Source organism: Mustelus asterias, unplaced genomic scaffold (genome assembly GCF_964213995.1).
Source record: "Mustelus asterias unplaced genomic scaffold, sMusAst1.hap1.1 HAP1_SCAFFOLD_42, whole genome shotgun sequence".
Taxonomy (NCBI): Eukaryota; Metazoa; Chordata; class Chondrichthyes; order Carcharhiniformes; family Triakidae; genus Mustelus; species Mustelus asterias.
The window spans coordinates 686248-709382 of record NW_027590119.1 but is presented as its reverse complement, the minus strand read 5'-3'; the positions used below and the strand labels follow the sequence as shown (position 1 = coordinate 709382).

Genomic DNA, 23135 nt, shown 5'->3' with positions numbered 1-23135 from the left:
AGACAGCCAGTTACCTATCCAATCGGCCAACTTTCCCTCTATCCCACACCTCCTCACTTTCATCATAAGCCGACCATTATAAAACATATATGCTCATATTTTAAATGTAATTCATGTATTGAATGAATTATTGTTCATTTCAACCAAAAGCAAGTCACTGTACGGTATGATGACAAATCGAAGAGTTGAGAGCCAATGGCCTGGGAACCTTAGTAGTTGCAGAATTAATATCTGAAAGTTTCTGGCGAGGGAACACATTTTGCAACTTTATGAATGGGGACATTCAATGTTTAGACATAGAACAGATCGTACTGGGACTCAGGATCACGTGTCTATCCAGTTTTGGATATGAGCCGGTGGGAATGTTCATTTTGACCTCCTCACACAGAGATACCTGCCTCGTGAGTTTTATATTGTCTGTAGTTAACGACAGTATTGGTCATCTCAAATTATCCCACAACATTAGTCATAATTTGGAAATTTGCAATCGATGATGTGCTTATGTGAAATACACCTCATTCTCTTGGTTTCACCCCATGGTTTGCACATCTGTTCTGTATGTGTTCTCTATCTAGCTTGTGGTTTGCCTGCCTGCGAAGTATTTCATCGGACGATATATAGAGAGATACACTCTGTTAACCCACGCTGCAGCGACACTGATACTGTTTTTAAGGGACAGTGTATAGGAAACTATCTTCTGCCACACACTGTCCTGCATCGGCCTCTAATGAATGAGCCTTTTGCTGTTTAGAATTACCTGAAACTCGTCAGTGACAGACCAGTTTATGCTTGAAATCACCGCGGTTCTCCTCATTATTCATTCATTCTGTATCTGGATTTTATCATAAAAAGGCAGCGATGAAGGTGTATTTACACGGATGGGTCACTGGGTGGCGCAGTGACTCTTTCACGAAAGGGCATTGAGTTCAACCACGTCCCACATATGACTGGGGAAAATCCCTGTCTGGGAAAGAGGGGAAACCGTGTAATGGGGAAAATGGGGCGGAGTTGATGTGTTTTGGAGAACGGAATTAAGCCAAGCCAGAGATGGTTAAAATTTCATTCAATATTTATTTTAAAAATTCAGAGAATATTTTACAGCAACATTATTTTTTTAAAGTTAGAAAAGTGAACATAACGATCGAGCTTCACATTGAGAACAGAACAGATGCACAGGGAATCCGTCAGTATCTGTACATCTGTTACATACACCAGAAAGAGAAAACAGGATCTTAATAGAAAGAGGAATTATCAAATGTGAATAAGGAATGAGAAAAGTTTCTTATTTATACATGATCTTTAAACTACGGGGAAACTATTAATCACAATTACATTATAACAAAAAATGCCTCGTACATTTCACACTGAAAACTGAATTCACGTCTATAATTGCCTCAGTTACAGATTCAGAATGATAAACTGAGAGAATTTTACTGATAGAGTCACCGAGAGCAGATATTGTATTTGATCCATACAGAGATCTTGATAATCAGCTGCAGGAAATCTGCAGCTTCCAAAATTCAACCCATCATTTGATCTGTAAAAGAAAGATACAATAATGAAGCAGATGTTGATGATGCGGGACATTAATGTTAGAGTTTTTAATCAGCGAAACATTGAGAATTTTTTTCAAATCCATTCTGCCAATTTGAAATGTGAGTGAATTGAATCATCTCACCTTCACCAGAGTGACGGCAGTGCTGTAGAAAATGCTCAGGAAGAACAGCACGATGAATGTAGAAGCGGTTGTCCAGATGTTGCTGTTATCATCGTCATTGTCGTCAATCCAGACGCGGTCGGTGGAGTCTAGGGGACGGAGACCAGGAACTGAAATTAGATTACTTTATTTATCCAGGTGATCTTATTGTTATTTTTATGTGCCCCGTTCTCCTTTTTAAGCTGTTCATTTAATCTCGAATTTAATTTTCAATGTGTATCTACTGTTAAATTCAGGACACTCAGTAACCGATCTCCGTAACTATTTTCACACCTGATCTTTATTGATATTCCTTGGACAGTCCATGTCAGAAAACACTGAAGATGTTTAATTGAGTATCAGTTCATTTTTGAACTATTTGCCACTATCCCTTATTGAAGAATGTTATGACTGATATCGAGGAACGTTCACTGATCAATGATTGTTTTCACAGATGGTTACTGATCTATAAACTGTAAATGTTGTTGTTTAAGACTTGGGATGTAATTTCCGATCTGTGCTTCTTTATGGTGGAAATAGATCATGAGCTTAATTCAGCTTCTCAATGTGTTTGTCTGTTCATTGTACATTTGGAGAGTTAATCTGTGGATATGTGCATTAAAAAATCACCCTTAAATTTTACATTCATCATTTGCCTACCGTTTGTATTTAAGATCATGCGTTTGTGTGCGTGTGCATGAGCATCTCCTGGTCTGCATTATTCTTTAGCTTTGAGTTAATATGTGTGCAAGAGTGTTAATGTACGTGTTCATTTGCCTATGGTTGTTGATTTGTGAAGTTGTGTGTCTGCATCTGTGTGTATATTTTATTCTTGTGTCATTGTGTATGTATGATTCTATTATTGTGTGAAGTCTATGAATATTTCTTAACGCCATTCTTAATGGGCGCACGTGTGTTTATGCCTCTTGCTATGTGTTAATTTCTGTCACTCTAGTAATGTTTGTTTCCCTTTCTGTCTCTCCGTGTGTCTGTGTGTATGTCTGTTAACAGGTCAGTACATGTATGTACGTGTTGATAGTTCTTTATAACGGTGTGTTGATGTATGTTTGTGTTTCGATGTGTAGTAATGTGTGCGATGGTGTTCTGTTCTGTATGAGCATGTTAATGTTTGCGTCTACATGTTTGCGTGTAAAAGTTTTGCAGTCTGTTCATCTATATGCAGTCTGCTAATTTGTTTATATATATTTCCATGTATGTTTGTTAATGTGTATAACATTGTGCGTCTTTATATCGATACTCCTGTCAGCGTGAATGTGTGCTAATATATGTATTTATTTGAGATGATGTATGTGCTTGTCTATTTATCTGGGTCTGCATGCGTGTGTATCTGTCTGTATTGTGTCTCTGAATGTATGTGTTTGTGTTTGGGTCTGTGTACCTACTCACGTATGTGAATGTGTATGTACTTGTGTGTTTTATGTGTATATGTGTGCGTTTGTACATATTTGATTATCTACGTATGTTGTTGTTTTAGTGCCTGTTTGTACAAGCGCGAGTCTATGTATCCGTGTGTGTGTGTGTGTGTGTGTGTGTGTGAGAGAGAGAGAGAGAGAGAGAGAGAGAATGTGTGTGTGTACCTATGTATATTTGTGTACGGATGTATTTATGTATGGGTGTATTTTTGTGTGGGTGTATTTGTGTCTGTGTGTATTTGTGTGTGTATTTTTGTTTGTGCCTGCGTTGTCCATGAGTGAATTTGTGTGCGCATTCTTGTTTCTCTGCATGTGTGTTCGTTTGTGCAAGTATTGCATGTACCTATGGTGTGTGAAAGTGTATCTGTGTGTATGCATGTATCTGTGTGTTCTGTGCATGTGTATGTGCTGTGTGTGAGTGCTTCTATGTCTGTATTTGAATGCGCCTGTCCGTATTTCTGTATATGTGCATGCATTTGTGTGAGTGTATTTACATGTGTCTTTCTGCATTTGTGTGCATATTTGTGAGTATGTGTATTTGTGCGTGTATTTGTGCATTTGTGTCGATGTGTGTGTGTGTGTCTGTGTGTGTGTGCGCCTATGTGTGTATTTATAATTGTGACAGTTTTGTGCGGTATTGTCAGTGTGTGTATTTTTTAACTGTTGCTTCAAGTTTCACCGGTAATCATTAACTGAACATGATCCAAACAATATGAATAATGGAGCACATTTTCAGTGTTTGCTGTATAAATTTCTTTTATGTGAGTGGCACGGTGATATCAGGAGAGCGAATGAAATAATTCATTGATGCATCTCAGAAACCTCAGTGACAGAACAGTGAAAACCGGGGAGGATTCTATTATTTGTTTAAATTTGTATTCTGGGAAATCAATGCCAGCACATGATTAACAGGAACAAGAGTGTTGCAACATTTTTAAATTATGTTGCATAAGTATATATGTATATAAGTACACACATATATACATATATTATATATATATATATAAGTATATGTGTATTATATACTTCAATGACACTTTGATAATGATAATGATACTTCAAAATCTGCAGCAAGTAAACGGAAGCTAATTTGCACTGTTGACAACTGAGTCCTTATAGTAGAGAGCCGTTCCCTTCCAAACACGCTACTTGGGGAGAGTGAGGTGAGTGAGCTCATAGTTTCCCTCTCTCAACCTGGTGAAGCAATGTCCCTGATGGTTCTAACCACTGAGGAGGTGGAGGTGAGTGGATTAAATAAGGCCATTCCTCCTCTTTTCATTGAGGAAGTGGTGGTACATGGGTTAGCTACTGCTCCTCCCCTCTCTTTGTTGGGTGAGTAGGAATCCGGTATGTTCACAATTTCATTCTCCCTCTCTCTGATGGGGGGATTATTGCTCCATGTTTCTGTGTGACCCTCACTCCAGTTCCCAGTGGGTGTGGTGCAGCAGCTTAAATATGACATCAATGCGTAAAGGCATGGACAACGAGAGAAGCAGGAACACCGAGATCTAAATGTTGTGTTCGTTTGTTAGAAATGTTCAAATTGTCGGATTTTTCCTCAGGGAGGAACGTCGGTGAAGATATTTTGCAGAATCCTGTAATGAATGTGCTCTACTCTGTCTCGAACACAGGGTGTATCTGAGCTGGGCGCACTGGTTCAACAAGACTTGGGCCTGAGACCTGAAAATATCTGACTCAAACCAAAGATATCTAATGGAAGTAAAACTGAAAAACAATCAATTAGGCGTTTGGATATTTCATTTATCGTTAGAGGAAAAAGATTTTATTCTTTTTATTGAAGTTTTTAATGTAACCGAGTGATTCTCATTGACATGAATTAACGGTGTCCATCAGTGCAAGGGAAATGTTCACAAAACTGGGTTTACCGCTGGATTTGTCAACTGTTCTGTTGATGATCTTCAAGGGGATGGCTTCATGTCCCACCACACAGGAGTAAGAAGCACCGCTGGACCATTCCTCTGCTGCAATGGATAACAGGCTGTACATGAAGAAGGAGCTATTGCCGTTCTCCGCGACCACCTCGGTGTTCCTGTAGTTCCCAGGATTCACCGGCTTGTCGTTGACAGTCCATTTGACGAAGATCTCTCGCGGGGAGAAACGTCTCACTAAGCAGCTGAGGGAGACGAATCTCTGGGCGGAGACTTCTTCTGCCGAGGGCAGGAGGACAGAGACGAACGGTTCCCGCGGATTTGGATCTGCAGAAAAAGTACAATAGATGTCAATAAACTGGAGGATTCTGGAGACAATGAAACTGCTGGCTGGGTATCAGAAAAATGTGCTTCGCTTTCGATTTTAAATGTTTCCATTTTTGACTTCCAGCTTGGAGGAGAGGTGAACGCAATTGTTTTCTCAAATAACTCAGCGGGATGGACTGGAAAGTTTCAGAAAGTTTACAGCACTGAATCAGGCTCTTCGGCCCAACTGATCTGCTTTTTTTATTGGTTTTCATGCTCCACATCAGGCTCCTCCCTCCTTATTCGATCTAAATCCAATAACATCGCCTTCAGTTCACTTTTCATTCATCAACACATCAAATATCCCCGTAAAACTATCTGCAGCCAGAGTCTTTAGTTAGTGGAGTTTCCACTCGGGACACCATTAATGCACTGAATACTGAATATTGACCAGTACACTTACACTGGAAATAGACACAGTGACACATTTATTGCTTCAATCTCTCAGCTCACCTGTTTCCTTGTGGATGGATTTTCTTAAAGGAGTCGGTAGATCCTGATGGCTCACCACGCAGTGAAACACAGCCGCACTCAGCCAGGCTTCTGTCGAGATGTTTAATTTGTTGACCACGCTGTCAGGATCCGCTCCTGGCTTTTCGGCAATCTCTGATTTCAAATACTTCCTGTCTCGGATCCAGGACACATTGACTCCATAAGGAGCATTAGAAATGATGCAGGTTAAGGTCACTGTTGCCTCCAGTAAGACCTGTTCTATTGGTGGTGGCTGTATCGTCACTGTGGAATCATGGCACTGGCAAGGACCTGTGAATGACAAATGAAAATCAACCCAAGTTCCCTCTTCAGAAGCAGGACAGTAATATTCAGCCTGAAGGAGAAAAAGTCGCCTTCGAGATATCAACCTCTAAGTATCGCCTTTAAACTTCTATAGACGATGGAAAACCAGCTTGTTCTGTGAAATTATTCTCTTTATTAAAATATTTTAGCAGCGGTATCATTCTCATGAATCAGCATTGCAGCATTCCAAACCATGCCCCTACTCAGGAACACAGCACTTGTCATTGATTTATTATTAGGGTGAATGCACTTTCCAACATTTAACCCCTCCGCTTTGACCTGTGAAACAGTCCAACACCAACTGTTTCTCCAAATCTTACCAGCCGTCTCAGGAAAAAAGCTGACATCAAGGCCGCCTCGCTCACTATGTTACTTCAAAATAGAAACACTCTTTCAAGGGGAGGCAGTGGTATTGTCAATGGACTTGTAATCCAAGAGACCGAGTACAAGACTCTAATTGAAGAGACACGGATTCGAATCTCACCACTGCAAATGGTGAAATTTGAATTCAATAAAAATCTATAATTAAAAGTCAAATGATCATCATGAAGCCGTTGTTGTAAAAGCCCACCTGGTTCACGAATGCCCTTTAAAAAAGTAAATCTGCTGTCTTTATCTGGCCTGGCATGCATGTGACTCCAGGTCCACAGCAACGTGGTTGACACTTAAGTGCCCTCAGGGATGGGAAATAAATGCACATCTCATGAAGGAATAACAAAAATTGCTGTTGTGATGAAATTCTGAATGGGGCACTGTCCTAATGCAGCAAACCACATGACAGCAAATTAGAAGTTGTTCTGTGCTTTGTACTAACTTTAATAGACCCCTAATTCCGATTAACATCGGAATGGTATATTTTATTTTATCCTCGGTTTGAGTCTCTTACCCAGAGATCCGCTGATGTTCTGACTCTGAGTGAATTCTTGATGAGTGACCTGGCAGGTATAGACCGCTTTGCTGATCCATTCCTGAGCGGAGACTGTCAGCCGACTGCTGGCCGAGAAGTTCCTGTTCACCTCATAGGCGGGAGAGGTGACAATTCCTGAATCCATGGGTTGTCCATTCTTCAGCCACTTCACCGTCATTGACTTTGGCTGGAAATCGATGATTGAACAGACGATGATTGCAAATTTTCTGGTGGTGATTTCTTCACTGGAACTCACGGTGAGGATAACGGTTGGGGTGATAACGATTGGGCCTTCAACAAACAAATGTTCAGACGTTACTTGAAGATTCAATTGACATTAATTATAAATTAGTTCTTTTATTTGAGCAAAATAGCTGCCGATTTGAGAATTATATCCATGGTTTGGTTGAATTGGCAGGGAAATGGCGAATGGAATTCAACGGTCAAAAGTGCCATACAATGCATTTGGGGAGGGAAAACAAAGCAAGGCAATAAACTGGAATGTTAAGTGGGATTGAGGAAATGCAAGACCTTAGAGTGCACGTCCACAGGTCCTTGTAGATGGTAGGGCAGCTGGAAAAGTTGATCAAGAAAGCATATCGGATTAGTTTCTCTATTATGTGAGATATTGAATGCAAAAACAGTGATGCAATGATGGAGATGCATAAAACCTAGTTAGGCCACGTTTCGAGTTTGCTGTACAGTTCTGGTCACCACATTGCAGGAATAAAGTAATGACTCTGGCGAGAGATGAGGTTTACAAGAATGTTGCCAGGGCCTGAAAATTGCAGCCATGAGGCGAGATTGGATAGGCAGGGGTTGTTCTCTTTAGGAAAAGAGGAGGCTGAGGCGTGACATAATTGTGGTTCACAAAAAAATAAGGGACGTAGGCAGAAATAATTCATTCCCCAAGTGGAGGGCTCAATTACCAGGGAGCATGGTCATTTAAAAGGTATCTGGGTCTGCATCTCAATTGCTTTAAGCTGCAATGCTACGGAGCAAGGGCTGGAAAATAGACTTAACTTGTCTGGCTAGTTTATTTGTTCTCCCTTTTGACCAGCACAGACATGATGGGCTAAATGGCCTCATTCTGCACAGTATCATTTCTGTTGTTCTTTGATTCTGAGCAACTTTTCAGTCAGTAGACACTTACCTGGATTTTGCATAATTCAATTTTTCAGAATGCTACAGATCAGTTATAACTGAAGCCTTATAGAGTTCAATCAGAGCGCCCCTGTCTTGCCCAGGTTCCACAACACTTACATTGCATTTCAATGCTCTTGACTGAGCCGCTGTGTCGAACCTCACAGTCGATTTTGCTGCACTCTCCCTTTGACTGGGTGATGGTTAACTGGCTGCTCAGGGTGTAGGTTCCCTTCGTGTTTCTCACTGATGGGTAAGTCTTAAATCCAGTGGTGATCAGCTGTCCATTTTTCTTCCAGGTGAGACTGGTGATTTCTGGGGAGTAGTCCATCGCCAAACAGCCATAGGTGACGGAGCCGCCGGTGTTGTGTTGCTGACAGGAGGAGATCAGGCTGTACAGATTGGGCAGAGACGGTGTCACTGGGAAGGAATAGTCGATTCAACAAGTTAGACTCTTACCTGCGTTTATTAATTAGTCAAACATATTTATACAAGTAAGTTTCTATATTAGGTATAGCTCTTGGGGCTAAAGGGATCAATGGATATGGGTAGTAGACGGGGTCAGGATATTGATGAGCTGTGATCAAAGTGAATGGTAGAGCAGGGTCAAAGGGCCGAATGGCCTACTGCTGCTTCTATTTTCTATGTTTCTACATCACGATTTGTCTAGAATTATGAACTTAACTTAATATTTCCCGATTAAGACCTACATACACTTTCAGCTTCTGTTACTCCTATCATTTGAGAATCGCCATCTTTGTAGAAACTCACATCACTGTCTCGACCTCTATCAGATTGGAAAGACAAAAACATTTTGATGTCATTGTAATGACATACCATTCATTAGATTAACAGAGAAGTGTAAAGAGTTTCTCCATTACTTCAGGCACTCGCTATTTCTCAAACAACAGCACTTTGTGATGAAGAAGTTGTCTCTTCATTCATATCAGCCACTCACCTGATGAAAGAGCTCCAAAAGCTCACGATTCCAAATAAGCCTGTTGTACTTTAACCTGGTGTTGTGAGACTCCTTACTGTGCCCACCCCAACCTGGCGTCGGCATATCCACATTGTAGTTTTGGATATTGCCCATGTACAAACTAACTGATGTCCCTTCCTCTCTCCAACTCACTGCCTCTCACTCCACAAAACGAAGATTAGTGACTTTGCTTCAAAACTACCTTCGGAATGAATACTTACTGAATGACCAGGAAACTCTAAATGTGATTACAAATTCAAATAATTGCAACATTGACTAATTGAAGGGTCATACATTAATAGCAAGAGTTGGCCATTCGGGCCCTGAAGTCTCCTCCATTATTCACTGAGATTACAGATGATCTGGTTGTGGTGCTCGCTCTATTTTGCACATCCTCACTCCGCCCGTCGATCACCCACTCTCTGCCCATTTCCCCCGATTCTCTGCCCTTTCCCCTGGCTCTCTGCTATTCCCTGTGGCTCTTTACCCCTTTCACCCGGCTCTCCGCACTTCCACCTGGCTCTCTACACTTCCCTCCAGCTCTGTGCCCTCTCCCCCGGCTATCTGCCCTTTCCCTCGGCTCCCTACACTTTCCCCCGGCTCTCTGCCCGGTTTCCCTGCTCCCTATCCACTTTCCCCTTTCCCTTGGCTCTCTGACCGTTACCCCGGCTCTCTGCCCTTTCCCCCTGACTCTCTGCCTTTCTCCCTGAATCTCTGCCCTTTCCCCTGGGCTCTCTTTCACTATTCCTCGGCTCCCTGTCGTTTCCCCGGCTTCCCTGCCCTTATTCCTGGCTCTCTCCCCTTTCCCTGGTCCCTCTGCCCTTTCCCCTGGTTCTTTGCCTTTCACCTGGCTCCCTGCCCTTTCTCCGGGCTCTCTGCCCTCCTCCCCACCCCTCCTTCCCCCCCCCGCCTCTGCTCTCTGCCCTCCCCCCTCCCCCCCCCTGCTCTCTGCCCTTTACCACGCCTCCTGTTCTCCCCCGCTCTTTGCCATTGTCCTTGGCCCTGAGCCCCCAGGGATTTCCCTCAGCTCTCCACATTCGCAGGGCAGCTCCCACATTTGAACACCAAACTGCCGCTTGAGATCGTTCTTCTCTCTCGTTGCAGACCTCCACACACAGGTTTAGTGAGGGTGAGTGAGAGAATGTGAGTGCGTGAGGATGAGTGAGTGAAGGAGTGAGAGTGGATGAGTGATGGTGTGTGAGTGACAGAGAGTGGATAAGTGAGGGTGAGTGAATGAAGTTCTTTGAGTGAGGATGAGTGATTGAGGGTGAGTGAGTAAGTGTGGGTGAGGGTGAGAGGGCGTTAGTAAATGAGGGTGTGTGCGAGAGGGGGTGTGTGAGTGACGGTGGCTGAATGGGTGAGTGAAAGTGTGTGAGTGAATGTTGGTGAGCGAGAATGAATGAATGAGGGTGAGTGAGTGAGGATGCATGAAGGTTAGCGAAGGTGGGTGAGTGAGAGCGAGTGAATGAGGGTGAGGGAATGAATATGACTTAGTAAATGAGGGTGAGAGAGTGAGTAAGTCAGGGTGTGTTATTGGGGGTGGTGTGTGAGACTGTGAGGGAGATTGAATGCGGATGGGGTGGGTGAGTGAGGATGAGTGAGTGAAGGTGTTTGAGTGAGGTTGAGTGATTGAGGATCTGTGAGTTAGGGTGGGTGAAGTTGAGTGATGGTGAGTACGTGAGGGTGTGTGAGTGAATGTAGGTGCGTGAGTCTGAGTGAGTTTGAATGGGTCAGGTGGCGTAAGTGAAAGAGAGAGGGTGATTGAGCTTGAGTGTGTGGGGGTGAGTCTAGGTGAGTGAGGGTGGGTAAGTGGGGAGAGTGAGTGAGGGTGAGTGGAGTGAGTGAGACTGGATGAGTGAGGGTGGGTAAGTGCGGTGAGTGAGTGAGAGTGAGTGAGACTGGGTGAGTGAGGGTGGGTAAGTAGGGTGAGCGAATGAGGGTGAGTATGAGTGTTGGTGAGTGACTGAGGGTTAGTGAGTGAGGTTGAGTGTGTGATGGTGTGTGAGTGTGGGTGGCTGAGTGACAGTGCGTGAATGAGGGTGAGTAAATGAGGGTATCTGAGGGTGAGTGAGTGTGAGTGAATGAATGCGGGTGCGTGAGTGAGGGTGTGAGAGTGAGTGAATGAGGGTGACTGAATGTGAGTGAGTAAGTGAGGGTGTGAGGATGAGTGATTCAGGATGTGTGATTGAGGTTGAATGAGTGAGGTTGAGTGAGGGTGTGTGAGTGAGTGTGGGTGAGTGAGTGAGGATGGGTGAGAGTGAGTGAGCGAATGTTTGTGAGTGATTGTGAGTGAGTGAGGGTGTGAGGGTGAGTGACTCAGGGTGAATGAGGATCAGTGAGTTTCTGAGGGTGTGTGTGAGGGTGACTATGTGAGGTAGAGTGTGTGAGGTTGAGTGTGTGAGGTTGAGTGTGTGATGCTCAGTGTGTGAGGTTGAGTGTGTGAAGGTGAGTGTGTGAGGGTGAGTGTGTGAGGGTGAGTGTGTGAGGGTGAGTGCGTGAGGGTGAGTGTGTGAGGGTGAGTGTGTGAGGTTGGATGAGTGAGCAAGGGAGAGTGAGCGGGGATGAGTGAGCGGGGATGAGTGAGCGGGGATGAGTGAGCGGGGATGAGTGAGTGGGGATGAGTGAGTGGGGATGAGTGAGTGGGGATGAGTGAGTGAGAGTGTGTCAGCGAGGGAAGTTGGGTAAGTGAAGGTGAGTGAGTGAAGTTCTTTGAGTGAGGATGAGAGATTGAGGGTGAGTGAGGAAGTGTGGGCGGGGGTGAGAGAGTCAGTGGGCCACCTCCTCCTCTTCCTCTCCATCGATCTTTTCCCGATTGTCTACATTGATCAGCTTTCTGTAACAGGGCTGTGTAAAGTCAGACAGCAGTGTAGATCACCGGGCAGCTGCTTTAATGTCGGTGCCTTTCTTTAAGAAACGCGTATCAGTTAATAAATAGACAGACTGAGGGAGCTGGAAGGGAAGCTGACAGCGCAACCAGAATGGGTCGCACAGGAATCAAACAGCAGGTTTACACCAGTATTGGGGAGCCAGGCGGCCTTGGTCTCAGCCAAGTCCCTTCTTACTTATTGCGTCTTTGTGTCCGGTGTAACACATGGAAATCTCTACTTCTGACCTCATGTTGGATGGAATGTCTTTGGTGAAGCAGTAGAAGATTGTTGGTCCCAGAACAATCCCCTGCCGAACTTTTGCAGTGAAATCTGAACTTAGATGTTTGACCTCCAACAACCCTTGCTGTTTGTCATTTTCATAAATGACCTGGATGAGGAAGTGGAGGGATGGGTTGGTAAGTTTGCTGACGACACCAAGGTAGGTGGTGTTGTGGATAGTTTGGAGGGATGTCAGAAGTTGCAGCGAGACATAGATAGAATGCAGGACTGGGCGGAGAAGTGGCAGATGGACTTCAACCCGGATAAGTGTGTGGTGATCCATTTTGGCAGATCCAATGGGATGGAGCAGCAGTATAAAATGAAGGGTACCATTCTTAGCAGTGTAGAGGATCAGAGGGACCTTGGGGTCCGGGTCCATAGGACTCTTAAATCGGCCTCGCAGGTGGAGGATGCGGTCAAGAAGGCGTATGGCGTACTAGCCTTCATTAATCGAGGGATTGAGTTTAGGAGTCGGGAGATAATGCTGCAGCTTTATAGGACCCTGGTTAGACCCCACTTGGAGTACTGCGCGCAGTTCTGGTCACCTCATTACAGGAAAGATGTTGAAGCCATTGAAAGGGTGCAGAGGAGATTTACAAGGATGTTGCCTGGATTGGGGGGCATGCCTTATGAGGATAGGTTGAGGGAGCTTGGTCTCTTCTCCCTGGAGAGACGAAGGATGAGAGGTGACCTGATAGAGGTTTACAAGATGTTGAGGGGTCTGGATAGGGTGGACTCTCAGAGGCTATTTCCAAGGGCTGAAATGGTTGCTACGAGAGGACACAGGTTTAAGGTGCTGGGGGGTAGGTACAGGGGGGATGTCAGGGGTAAGTTTTTCACTCAGAGGGTGGTGGGTGAGTGGAATCGGCTGACGTCGGTGGTGGTGGAGGCAAACTCGTTGGGGTCTTTTAAGAGACTTCTGGATGAGTACATGGGATTTAATGGGATTGAGGGCTATAGATAGGCCTAGAGGTGGGGATGTGATCGGCGCAACTTGTGGGCCGAAGGGCCTGTTTGTGCTGTGGCTTTCTATGTTCTATAACCAACACCATCTTGCTTTGTGCTAAGTATGACTCCGAACAGAGAAGAATTTCCCGCCGATTCTTATTGACTTGAGTTTTACTCGGGCTCCTCGATCCCACCCTCATTCAAATGCTAGCGGGGGTTGGGGGGGGTGGGCGGTGGCACGGTGATTAGCACTGCTGCCTCACAGTTCGATTCCCGACTTGGCTCACTGTCTGTGTGGAGTTTGCAAGTTCACCCCGTGTCTGCTTGGGTTTCCTACGGGTGCTCCTGTTTCCCCCCCACAGTCCAAACATGTGCGGGTTCGTTGGATTGGCCGTGCTAAATTGCCCCGTAGTGTCAGAGGGACTAGTTAGGGTAAATACATGTGGTTATGGGGATAGGGCTTTGGTGGGACTGCTGTTGGTGCAGACTCAATGGGCTGATTGGCCCCTTCTGCACTGGAGGATCCTATGCTTCAATTTATGATGTCAAGGACAATTACTCTGACGTATGTGAGATGGAAAGTGGAGAGGGTGTTTGGCTGTGTGAGAGAGATAGAGGGTGAATGTATGTGTGAGGGTGCCTGTGTGTGATAGACTGCGTTTGCACGTGTGTGAGACAGTGGGCTGTGTGTGCAAGAGGGGAGAGTGTGTGTGAGAGAAAGGGTGTGTGAGATAACGTGTGTGTGTGAGAGAGAGAATGTGTGTTTGAAAAGTTATTCTTTGTGTGTGAGAGTGTGTCTCTTCTTGAAAGTGTGTGTGTGGGCAGTCTGTGTGAGAGAGTACTTCGGTGTGTGATTGAGTGTGTGTTTATGTGAAAAGAAGTGTGTCTATATGAGATACAGGGTGTCTATGAAAGTGAGTGTGTGTGCTTGAGGGAGGGTGTGTGTGTGTGGGAGAGAGTGTTGTGTTCATGTGAAAGACAGTATGTGTGAGAGGGAGTGCCTATTGGAAAGCAAAATAATATGTTCATGAGTGTGTGAAAGTGTGCATGGGATGGCGTGTGAGTGAGAACGATATGTGCAATGTGTGTGGGTGATAGAAGCGATGTGTTTGAGTGTGTGTGTGTGTGTGTGCGTGTGTGAGACAGAGAGAGAGAATTTTTGTGAGAGAGAGAGACGTTGTGTTGGTTTATGTGTGTGAGAGTGTGTCAGACACATGAGTGTTTTGCACGTGTTTGAGAAAGTGGTCTGTGTGTACAAGAAGAGAGAGTGTGCGTGAGAGAAAGGATATGTGAGATAGAGAATGCGTGTGTGCGAGAGAGTGTGTGTGTGTTTGAAGAGTTATTTTTTATGTGTGTGAGAGTATTTTTCTGTTCTTCAAAGTATATGTGTGTGCGTGTGTGTGTGTGGAGGGGCGGGGAGAGTGTGTGTGAGTGAGAAAAACTGTGAAAATGATGCAGAATGGATGCGTGAGTGTGTGTGAGTGAAATAACGGTTGAGAGGACATGTGTCTGTGATAGGTGGAGTGTTTAAGAGAGATACATTGTGTATACATGTGTGTTCGTGTGTGAGAGACGGAGAGACTGTGTGCGTGTGAGAGAGAGAGGGTGTTTGTGAGATACAGTGTTTGAGAGCAAGATTGTGCGTGTGTGAGATAATGTGTAAGGGAGTGAGCGGGTGAAAGAGAGATAAAAACGTACCTGTGTGAGAGAATGCGTGTGCAAGTGTCCGTATGAGAGAGAGAGAGCATGGGAATGTGTGTGAGACGGAGTGAGAGCACGGAAGAGGGAATGTGAGAGGGATAGTGCATGTGTGTGTGTGTGTGTGTGTGTATGTGTGTGTGTGTGTGAGGGAGAATGTGTGCGCGAGACTGTGCTTATGTGAGAGACTGTGTCTGTGTGTAAGAGTGTGTGTCCGAGTGTGTGCGTGGGTCTATGTTTGTGAGAGAGTGTGTTTATGAGAGAGCCAGTGTGTGAGAGCAAGAATGTACAGGTGTGAGATAGTGTGTGCAAGAGCTTTAGAAATATATGCGTGTGTGTATGTGTGAGTGAGAGAGAGAGATGCGTGCGCAAGAGGAATTGTGAGAGAGCGTGTGTGAATAAATGTGAGACAGCTTGAGCGTGTGTGACAGAGTGTGGGAGAGAGAGTGCATGTGAGAGTGTGAGACTGTGCTTATGTGAGAGTGTGTGTCTGTGTGTAAGAGAGAATGTGTGTCGGGGGTGTGCGTGTGAGTGCTTTTGTGTATGGTGGTATGAGAGAGCGAGAGTATGTGTGTATTTGTATTTGAGAGAATGTATGTAGAACGTGAGAGAGAATGTGTATGGGTGTGTGAGAGAGATCGGATGAGAGACAAAGTAAGTGTGAATATATATGTGTGCATGTGTGAGAGACTATGAGAATGTGTATGTGTGTATTTATGTGTGTGAGAGTGTGTGATGTGTGTAAGTCTCTCTCTGGCTGATTCAGTCTGGAAAAACACCCTCACTTCACATACACACTCACCCACTCACACAGTAAATGGGAGTGACAAGTGAGCACAATACGGAGCGCGGGCCAAGGGTTGGAAAAACATTTAAATCTTTCACAAGTCAGTTCACAATTGAATAATTTCCTCTTTCCTCAATGAGCGAAACTTGTAAAAACTCAAGGAATTTGACACAATCCAGGACAAAGCCACCCACAAGATTACCCAACCCCCTCAGTCACCCTATTCACTCTCTCTATCACTAACAAGCAGTTACAGCAGTGTATAATATACAAGATGCACTGCAGCAACTCACCAAGACTCCATAGAAAGCACTGTCCAAACCCACTGCCTTTACAGCCTAACGGGACAAGGGCAGAAGCCACATATGAACACTATCACCTGCAAGCTCCCCGACAAGACACACACCATCTTGACTTGAAACAATATCTCAGTTCCTTCACAGTCGCTGGGTCAAAATCCTGGAACTTCCTGCCCATCAGCACGGCGGACGCCTGCAGCATATGCACTGCAGTTATTCAAGGATACTTAATATCAATTCTTTCCCAAGGAACAATTATGTAGGGACATATTTAAAATTCTTGCTTTGCAAGCGACTCTAAATTGCCTTTAGAAATTAAGAATAAGATGCAAACGAATTTGACCCTGTAACTGTTCGACTAAACAGGTCAGGGACCGCTATAGTATACAGTACAATATAGTAAATCTCCCTTTGCATTTGCTCATCCAAAGTTCCCAAAGCCGGTATATCACTGGTTAAGAATCAACCAAATCTCTCTCTGCAGCCTGACGTTTCTGCTCTCTCTAACGGTCACAGTGTGCTTTAGGGATCTTATTTCTGAGACTCCGAGTCAAACATCAGATCAACCTGTCACGTTTCTCACAGATACAAGTTTATTGAAGAAATAAATCAATTTTCACTCCCGGAAATACAGGGGAAGGAACCAAAAGGTTTATAACCAGTCAGGCAGATTCTTGGTGCCAACACAGTGACCACGCGCACAGAAACAGAACAGACACAAACGGTGCAACAATCGAGTGCCCAGCAGATAGATCTGTTCAATCTGTCAATTTCATTCAAATTGTTGGATTCTAATTGATCAATGGTCAACTTACAACAACAGAAAATCAATAACCTACTTTAAATTAAACTGATATTCATTTCAGAACTCCTTTCGACTTTTAATTATTTCTCTGTCTCACTTCTCGAAAACTATGTAAAAATGTAATTTTGCTGAAAATGAGCAATGAAAAATAACAGGTTCAGGACAGTTCAATGTCCCTAACAGAGATGCAGTGACACAGTCAGAATTAAACAAATCAGGAAACATTTACATTGAAAATCATTATCTGATTCGAGTTAATTTCTTAATTAAATTAATGAACAAAATAATCAAGGCAAAATACTTTATCGAGCTGAGCATAGCTGAGTAAAGAAATGTTTTGTTTCTGAATTCATTTTCGATACAATTAAATATTCTCTAAAACTAATTGTATTTTGCACACCTGTACAATATTCAAGTTCTTTTGTTTTAAATTAATCAGCAGCAATATTATATTTTAAGTTATTGTTAATTGCCAGTTAGTTCTCTTATCAGCTGATTTGAACTCTGTAATAAAATGAGTTTTCAATCATTCAAAACGTGCTTCTACCTCCAGCATTGTTAAATAATTAGGTTACAATTAAACCTTATACAATGTTAAACAATAATTTCAAATTACTGAATGGAAACATTCAGAATCTGTCATTCATTTACTTAAATCCAATCACATTGTAATATTTTACTTTTCCACTTTTACTACAAATATCGTATTATAACCTAGAAACGTGTTAAAAATGCATACTTCTGAATTTGTATAGGCTGTAACGGCCTGGCAGTTTGAAATCAATAATAATGCATTCTAGATGTAAAAAGTTAGCCCATCCATATAACTTAATTACTGAACACATTGTTTAATTAAAGAAAATCTGAATTAAACAGTGCAAACACAAAGAGGACAATTGATTCAAATCCTCTAAAGCACGATGCAGAATATAAGTCCAGACTTTTTCTTCATTATAATATTTAACAAGTATTAAACATAAGGTTCAGATATAATCAATTCTTCTATTCTGTCATTTATTCTTCCCATAATTCTATCCTGAGTTCAGCAGTAATGGGAGACATGATGTTATTATTAAGTGCAGAGCTAATATTATTTTTATAGTATCAGAATATTTTTACATAAATTAATCTTTTTGAATTTCAAGCATTAACTTGTCCATCTCTAGCCAGTTTGTGTTGACACTTTACTACAATTCAAACACAATCATATGAACAATTGCTTGAGTGTCAGCGAATTCCACCTGTCAGAAAACTCTGTTCACTCTGTCAAATTTATACAAACTCTTTGATTCTAATTGATCAAAGGTCAAATTACAACAACAAAAAAATCAATACATATTTTAAATTAACCTGATGTTCATTTCAAAACTCCCTTCGCCTTTTAACTATCTCTCCCTGTCTGTCTCAAATCCCGAAAACTGGGCAAAAATGTATTTTTTCTGAAAATGAGCACATCAAATATAAAAGATTCAGGGTAGTGTAATGTCCCTAACAGAGATACGGTGACACAGTAAGAATTGTAATTCATGATTTATTTTAATCTGTAAGCATCAGTTAACATGAATAAAAGTCCTAACATATATTTATTTTATTTTTCCGAAACCTGTTTACTTTACCCCTCCAAGAATTTTCAAACGCAGTTTTATTTTCATTTAGCCAGAAAACGTGTAACCGTTCAGTATCACTGAGTTGAACCAATACAGAAACAATTGAGAAACACCAAACCATTTCACAAATTTTGAGATGAGATTAGTAATTAATTATCTCGGTATCCAATTACAAATTACTTGGAAGGAATAATCTGGTTGCGACTGCACAGGAAAAAAATGTAGTATTCGGATACAAAAATAGCCAAAAAGCAACGTCTTATTCTGCAAAACTCGTATTCCAGTGAATGCGAACTTAATCTGGGATATAACGACTAATGCCAAGTATCGTGTTCAGCTGAGAGCTGCTGTGGAAACAGCATGTTATCATTGAAATAATTTCTGGAATTGTCACAAAATATTTGCAGTCTGGAAATTTTTCTGGTCATGTTAATTGTGTGAAAAGCACAACAGAACTATTAAAGGGGATGACTGCTAAATTATATCAATACAAAGTAATCTTTGGTGAATATGGAGTTATATTACCGATTAATAATTGTTTGATTTATATTAATTTTACTATTAAACTTGTTAATGAGAAGTTTTTGATTGCAGCAACGACGTAGTGTCCGAATGAGCGTTGTACGTCATGATGTATTTTAATTTGTAAGCGTTAGTTAAAATTTATAAAAATGCTGTAATATCTTTATTTTAGTTTTTTTTCCAAAACCTGCTCGTTTTCTCCCTACAAGGATTTTCAAACTCAAAGATTGTTTGCATTCAACCAGAAAACGTCTAACCGCTCAGTGGCACCGAGTTTGAACAATGCAGAAATAATGCAGCAAAGCCAAACTATTTCACAAATTTTAAACATTCATAGTGACCAAACCACAGAATCTCCTCAACGGAAACACACCAAAACACATCAATGAGGGAATGAATCCGTTTCATGGAGAAACAGCTCAATTATCCATTGAACAGAATCAAATGTCACATTGCAAGAAAATCTCAATATCGAATCTAGCAAACCAGCTCTTAACCAATTGTTAAAGGTAACATAAATCTGGAATAATAACAATAGCATTGCGAGGAGATGGAATATGCCCAACAAATTAGTATTGAAACGTTATCACATTTTATTCAGATTGGAATATATTTCAAACATATTTAAACATTTGGATGGTAAAAGCTCCAGCCATCAAATGCCACCGAGATTAAACATTGCAGGTACCTCAGATTGTGAATGCCGTGACAAACTATGTTCTGAACGAGCGGCGTAAACCGTGGTTTATTTTAACCTGCAATTATCACTTAAAATTTTAAAAATACAAACACACTAAAGCCTGTCTGATTTCTGCCTGCAGTCATGCGTCAAGCAATTGTAAACCCGCAGCGTGTAACAGCTGTGTCACCGAGTTTAAACAATGCAGAAACACCAAACTATGTCACAAATTTTACTTACTTAAAGTCACCCAGATACATAATCTCACCAGAAAAAACGCACCACTGAGAGTCTGAACCCCGCTTCCTGCAGAAGCAGCTCAATTCTACAAACACTTTCAACAGAATCAAATGTAACATTGACAGAAATTTTTAATATAAATTCCAGCCAATCCACCCATCACCAAAGTAATTAATGTTTATAATAAGCAGAAATATTGCATAGCAGCACCAGCACTGCTAGTGAGTGGAACATGTTCACTGGATTAATCTAGAAATTTTAGAACTTTAAAAAAATATTCGGTTAGATTTCAAACACTTGTGCAGTTGATGGTACAACCCGCAGCCACTAGATGTCACCGAGATTAAACATTGCAGAAACGCTGAATTGTTTAACAGACGTCAGGCTTTTAAAGTAACCCAGCCACACAGTAACCTCAACAGATAAACACAACATCGCAAGAACGAGGGATTGAATCGCTCAGCAGCCTCTATTGTCAAGAAACAGCATAATTCTAGAAGCCCTTTGCAGCAGAATCACAGGAAACATTGTAAAAAAATCACAATCCAGAATCCACCAAACCCCCATTTAAGTAAACAAATGGATTATGAGTATCGACAAAAATGTAAAATAAAGACACATGAAAGCCAATTACTCAATAAGTGCATGGTTCTTACCTGCAGTCACCGTCACCATGGTTCCTTGTCCCCAGTAGTCGAACTCGTCACAGTGTCACATTCTCTGGGCTGTGTCATACAATAACCGTCCCTGCACAAAATAAACACAAAACCACCATTATTTTAAATATTCACAAACCAGAGGAAAAACAGTCAATTAATGTTCATTAAATTATCATTGCATTTCTGGATACCATTCTCCATTCATAAATGACATTGATGTTATATATTTCACAGAGGAACACATGAACATGTTATTGAAAACACCAACTGATAATTGAGTAATTATCACATATCTTCCATGTTCATTCTTATCATGTGGTCAGTGCTCGACATAAATAATACTGTACTGTGATTAAAGTTGGAAGTTACAAGTGACTCTGATCCAGCCTCAATCAATTGGTACTGAGGGGTTTTTGTATTGACAGTAACTACTGTGCCACCCAGTTATCACAGTGAGACACAGCATGACAAATACTGCGGCAGACTGTTAACTGTATCATGCAGATGGTTAATTCCACTGCTATTTCAAAAGCCTGTTTCCATCCCGTTTAAGAGTGAGTCAGTGAGATATTTCAATTTTTACTGGTCATGAGATTGATAAAGGGGATTAGAAACTTTGAGACTCTCTGTGCACATTCAGCATGTAAACCAATAACAATAAATTTGAAGTATTTTATACCTTATAAAAAACAATGCTGCTTCTACATATTATTTTGTTGGAATCCTCACTTTGTTTAGCATTCGGCAGTGGCACTGATCACATATTTAAGCAAAGTCTTTCTCTGAGGTTTTTGTATGAGGATGTCGCTGTGTTCAGCACAGTGACCCACTGCTGTATCACAGTGACAGACACCCGTACAAAAACTGCACTTGCTCTGTTCAGTACTGCCGCTCAATATTCACTTCAAATGGACCATTTGTTCTGCTCTAACTTAAAATGTAGGCAACTGTTTATATAACACAATCTATCAGAAATATTAAAACGATAGTGCTGTACTTGCTGAAACGACAATAAATATAAAGTCAGTGAAAAGCTCACCCCGTTATATCGGTGACTTTGTTAAATTTTACTGTTAAATGCTTTCTTTGTTACTTTTTAAACACGATTATGGTTTGGTTCTGACCACTGTCGATGATATTACATTTAAAACAGATACTGACCTTCAGGTTATGATGGAAGTTGCTGAATTCCCTCTCGAGCTGTTCTTGTTCGGGTCCATCCCTGGTTCCTCTCGCTGTGGTCTCTTGCACAGTAATAGATGGCGGTGTCTTCGGTCTTCAGGCTCGTCATGTCCAAAGCGAAGATGCTGTTTGAAAGGTCTTTGGACGCAGTAAATCGGCCCTGAATCCCGGAGGCGTAATAGTTGCTTGATGAAGTATAGTAGCTAACCAGCCACTCCAGGCCCTGCCCGGGAACCTGTCGGATCCAACCCGTGTAGTAGCCTCCAAGATCGAATCCGCTGGTTTTACAGGTCAGTTTCAGGGAGCCTCCGGGACGCCCGGTCTCTGCCTCTGGCTGAGTCAACACAACCTCCGACTGGACACCTGTAAAAATAGATCAGGAAACCCGAGGATTAATCTTGGTGACATGGTTGCTGACTCTGGACCATTCCAGAGATAGACTAACATTGAGACAGTAACAATGAGGGACTTGGACAATTAAAAAAAACTACTCACCGGAGAAGAAAGTCAGCAACAAACTGAGAGAAATCGCCGACCTCATCCTTCTGGTAAATTGGGGGAAATGGTTGTGTCAGGAACTCAGTGAACAAACCAGCTCCCGGACTGTTGGATTCCGGTCCCAGTGAGCGTCATTTAAATACCCGGCAGAAGGGGGCGGCTTTCCAGGCGCCGCCTGTTGATTCCCTGCTGGAGGCGGCGACTGGGTCCACGTCCCACCTTCCACACGCCAACAGAATGGACTCCGAGATTTACAATAGGTTAATATTAAAATGGGCATTTTATCTGTGTCGGGATATTTGTTTGGCTGAATATGTTCAATGTATTGTCTCCATTATTTCTGATGGTGATATTGCAGTTCATCAGCTCTTTATTTAAAAAAGAAACTAATTCCATTGTAAATATGGTGCTTTTATTACCACGCCCCTGACAAGAACACAACTCTAACAATGATGAAATAACATTTTTGGAAAATAAGGAGACCGTCAGTCTATTTTGCAACAATTCCGGGTCTGTCACATTACAATAATAAAGCATCATTTATCAGAAGAATTGTTATCGATTTCTGTAACTAAATGTGGGGGATGAACAAAGTGATTCTATTTACAGTGTGGATGGCTATCACTGTACAATTTGGGTTCGGAGATGAGAAGAAACTCTCACACAATACAATGTTTCTCCTTATATTTGTCAAACTGTCCAATCTCGAAGACAACCCTTTGAAAATAATAAGAATCCAGCCCTCCTGAGAATTAAACACTGAGTTGATTGTGAAACATAAAAATAAATCGACTTTTGACAGAGAATTTAATGAATCGGAACGGACACGGAGATCATGAAAGTTCTCCTTCAGCATC

At 42.2% G+C, this 23135-nt stretch overlaps 1 pseudogene across 1 annotated transcript; it reads right to left on the bottom strand.

Annotated features, from left to right (window-relative positions):
- Window positions 1–4240: 4240 nt before the first annotated feature.
- On the bottom strand, window positions 4241–22390 carry LOC144482690 (Ig heavy chain C region-like; annotated as a pseudogene). The gene is made up of 7 exons (XR_013495950.1): window positions 22276–22390; window positions 21835–22143; window positions 20596–20664; window positions 8350–8649; window positions 7066–7377; window positions 5838–6146; window positions 4241–5345 (listed from the first exon to the last, which is right to left on the bottom strand). The product of XR_013495950.1 is annotated as an Ig heavy chain C region-like (transcript).
- Window positions 22391–23135: the final 745 nt, after the last annotated feature.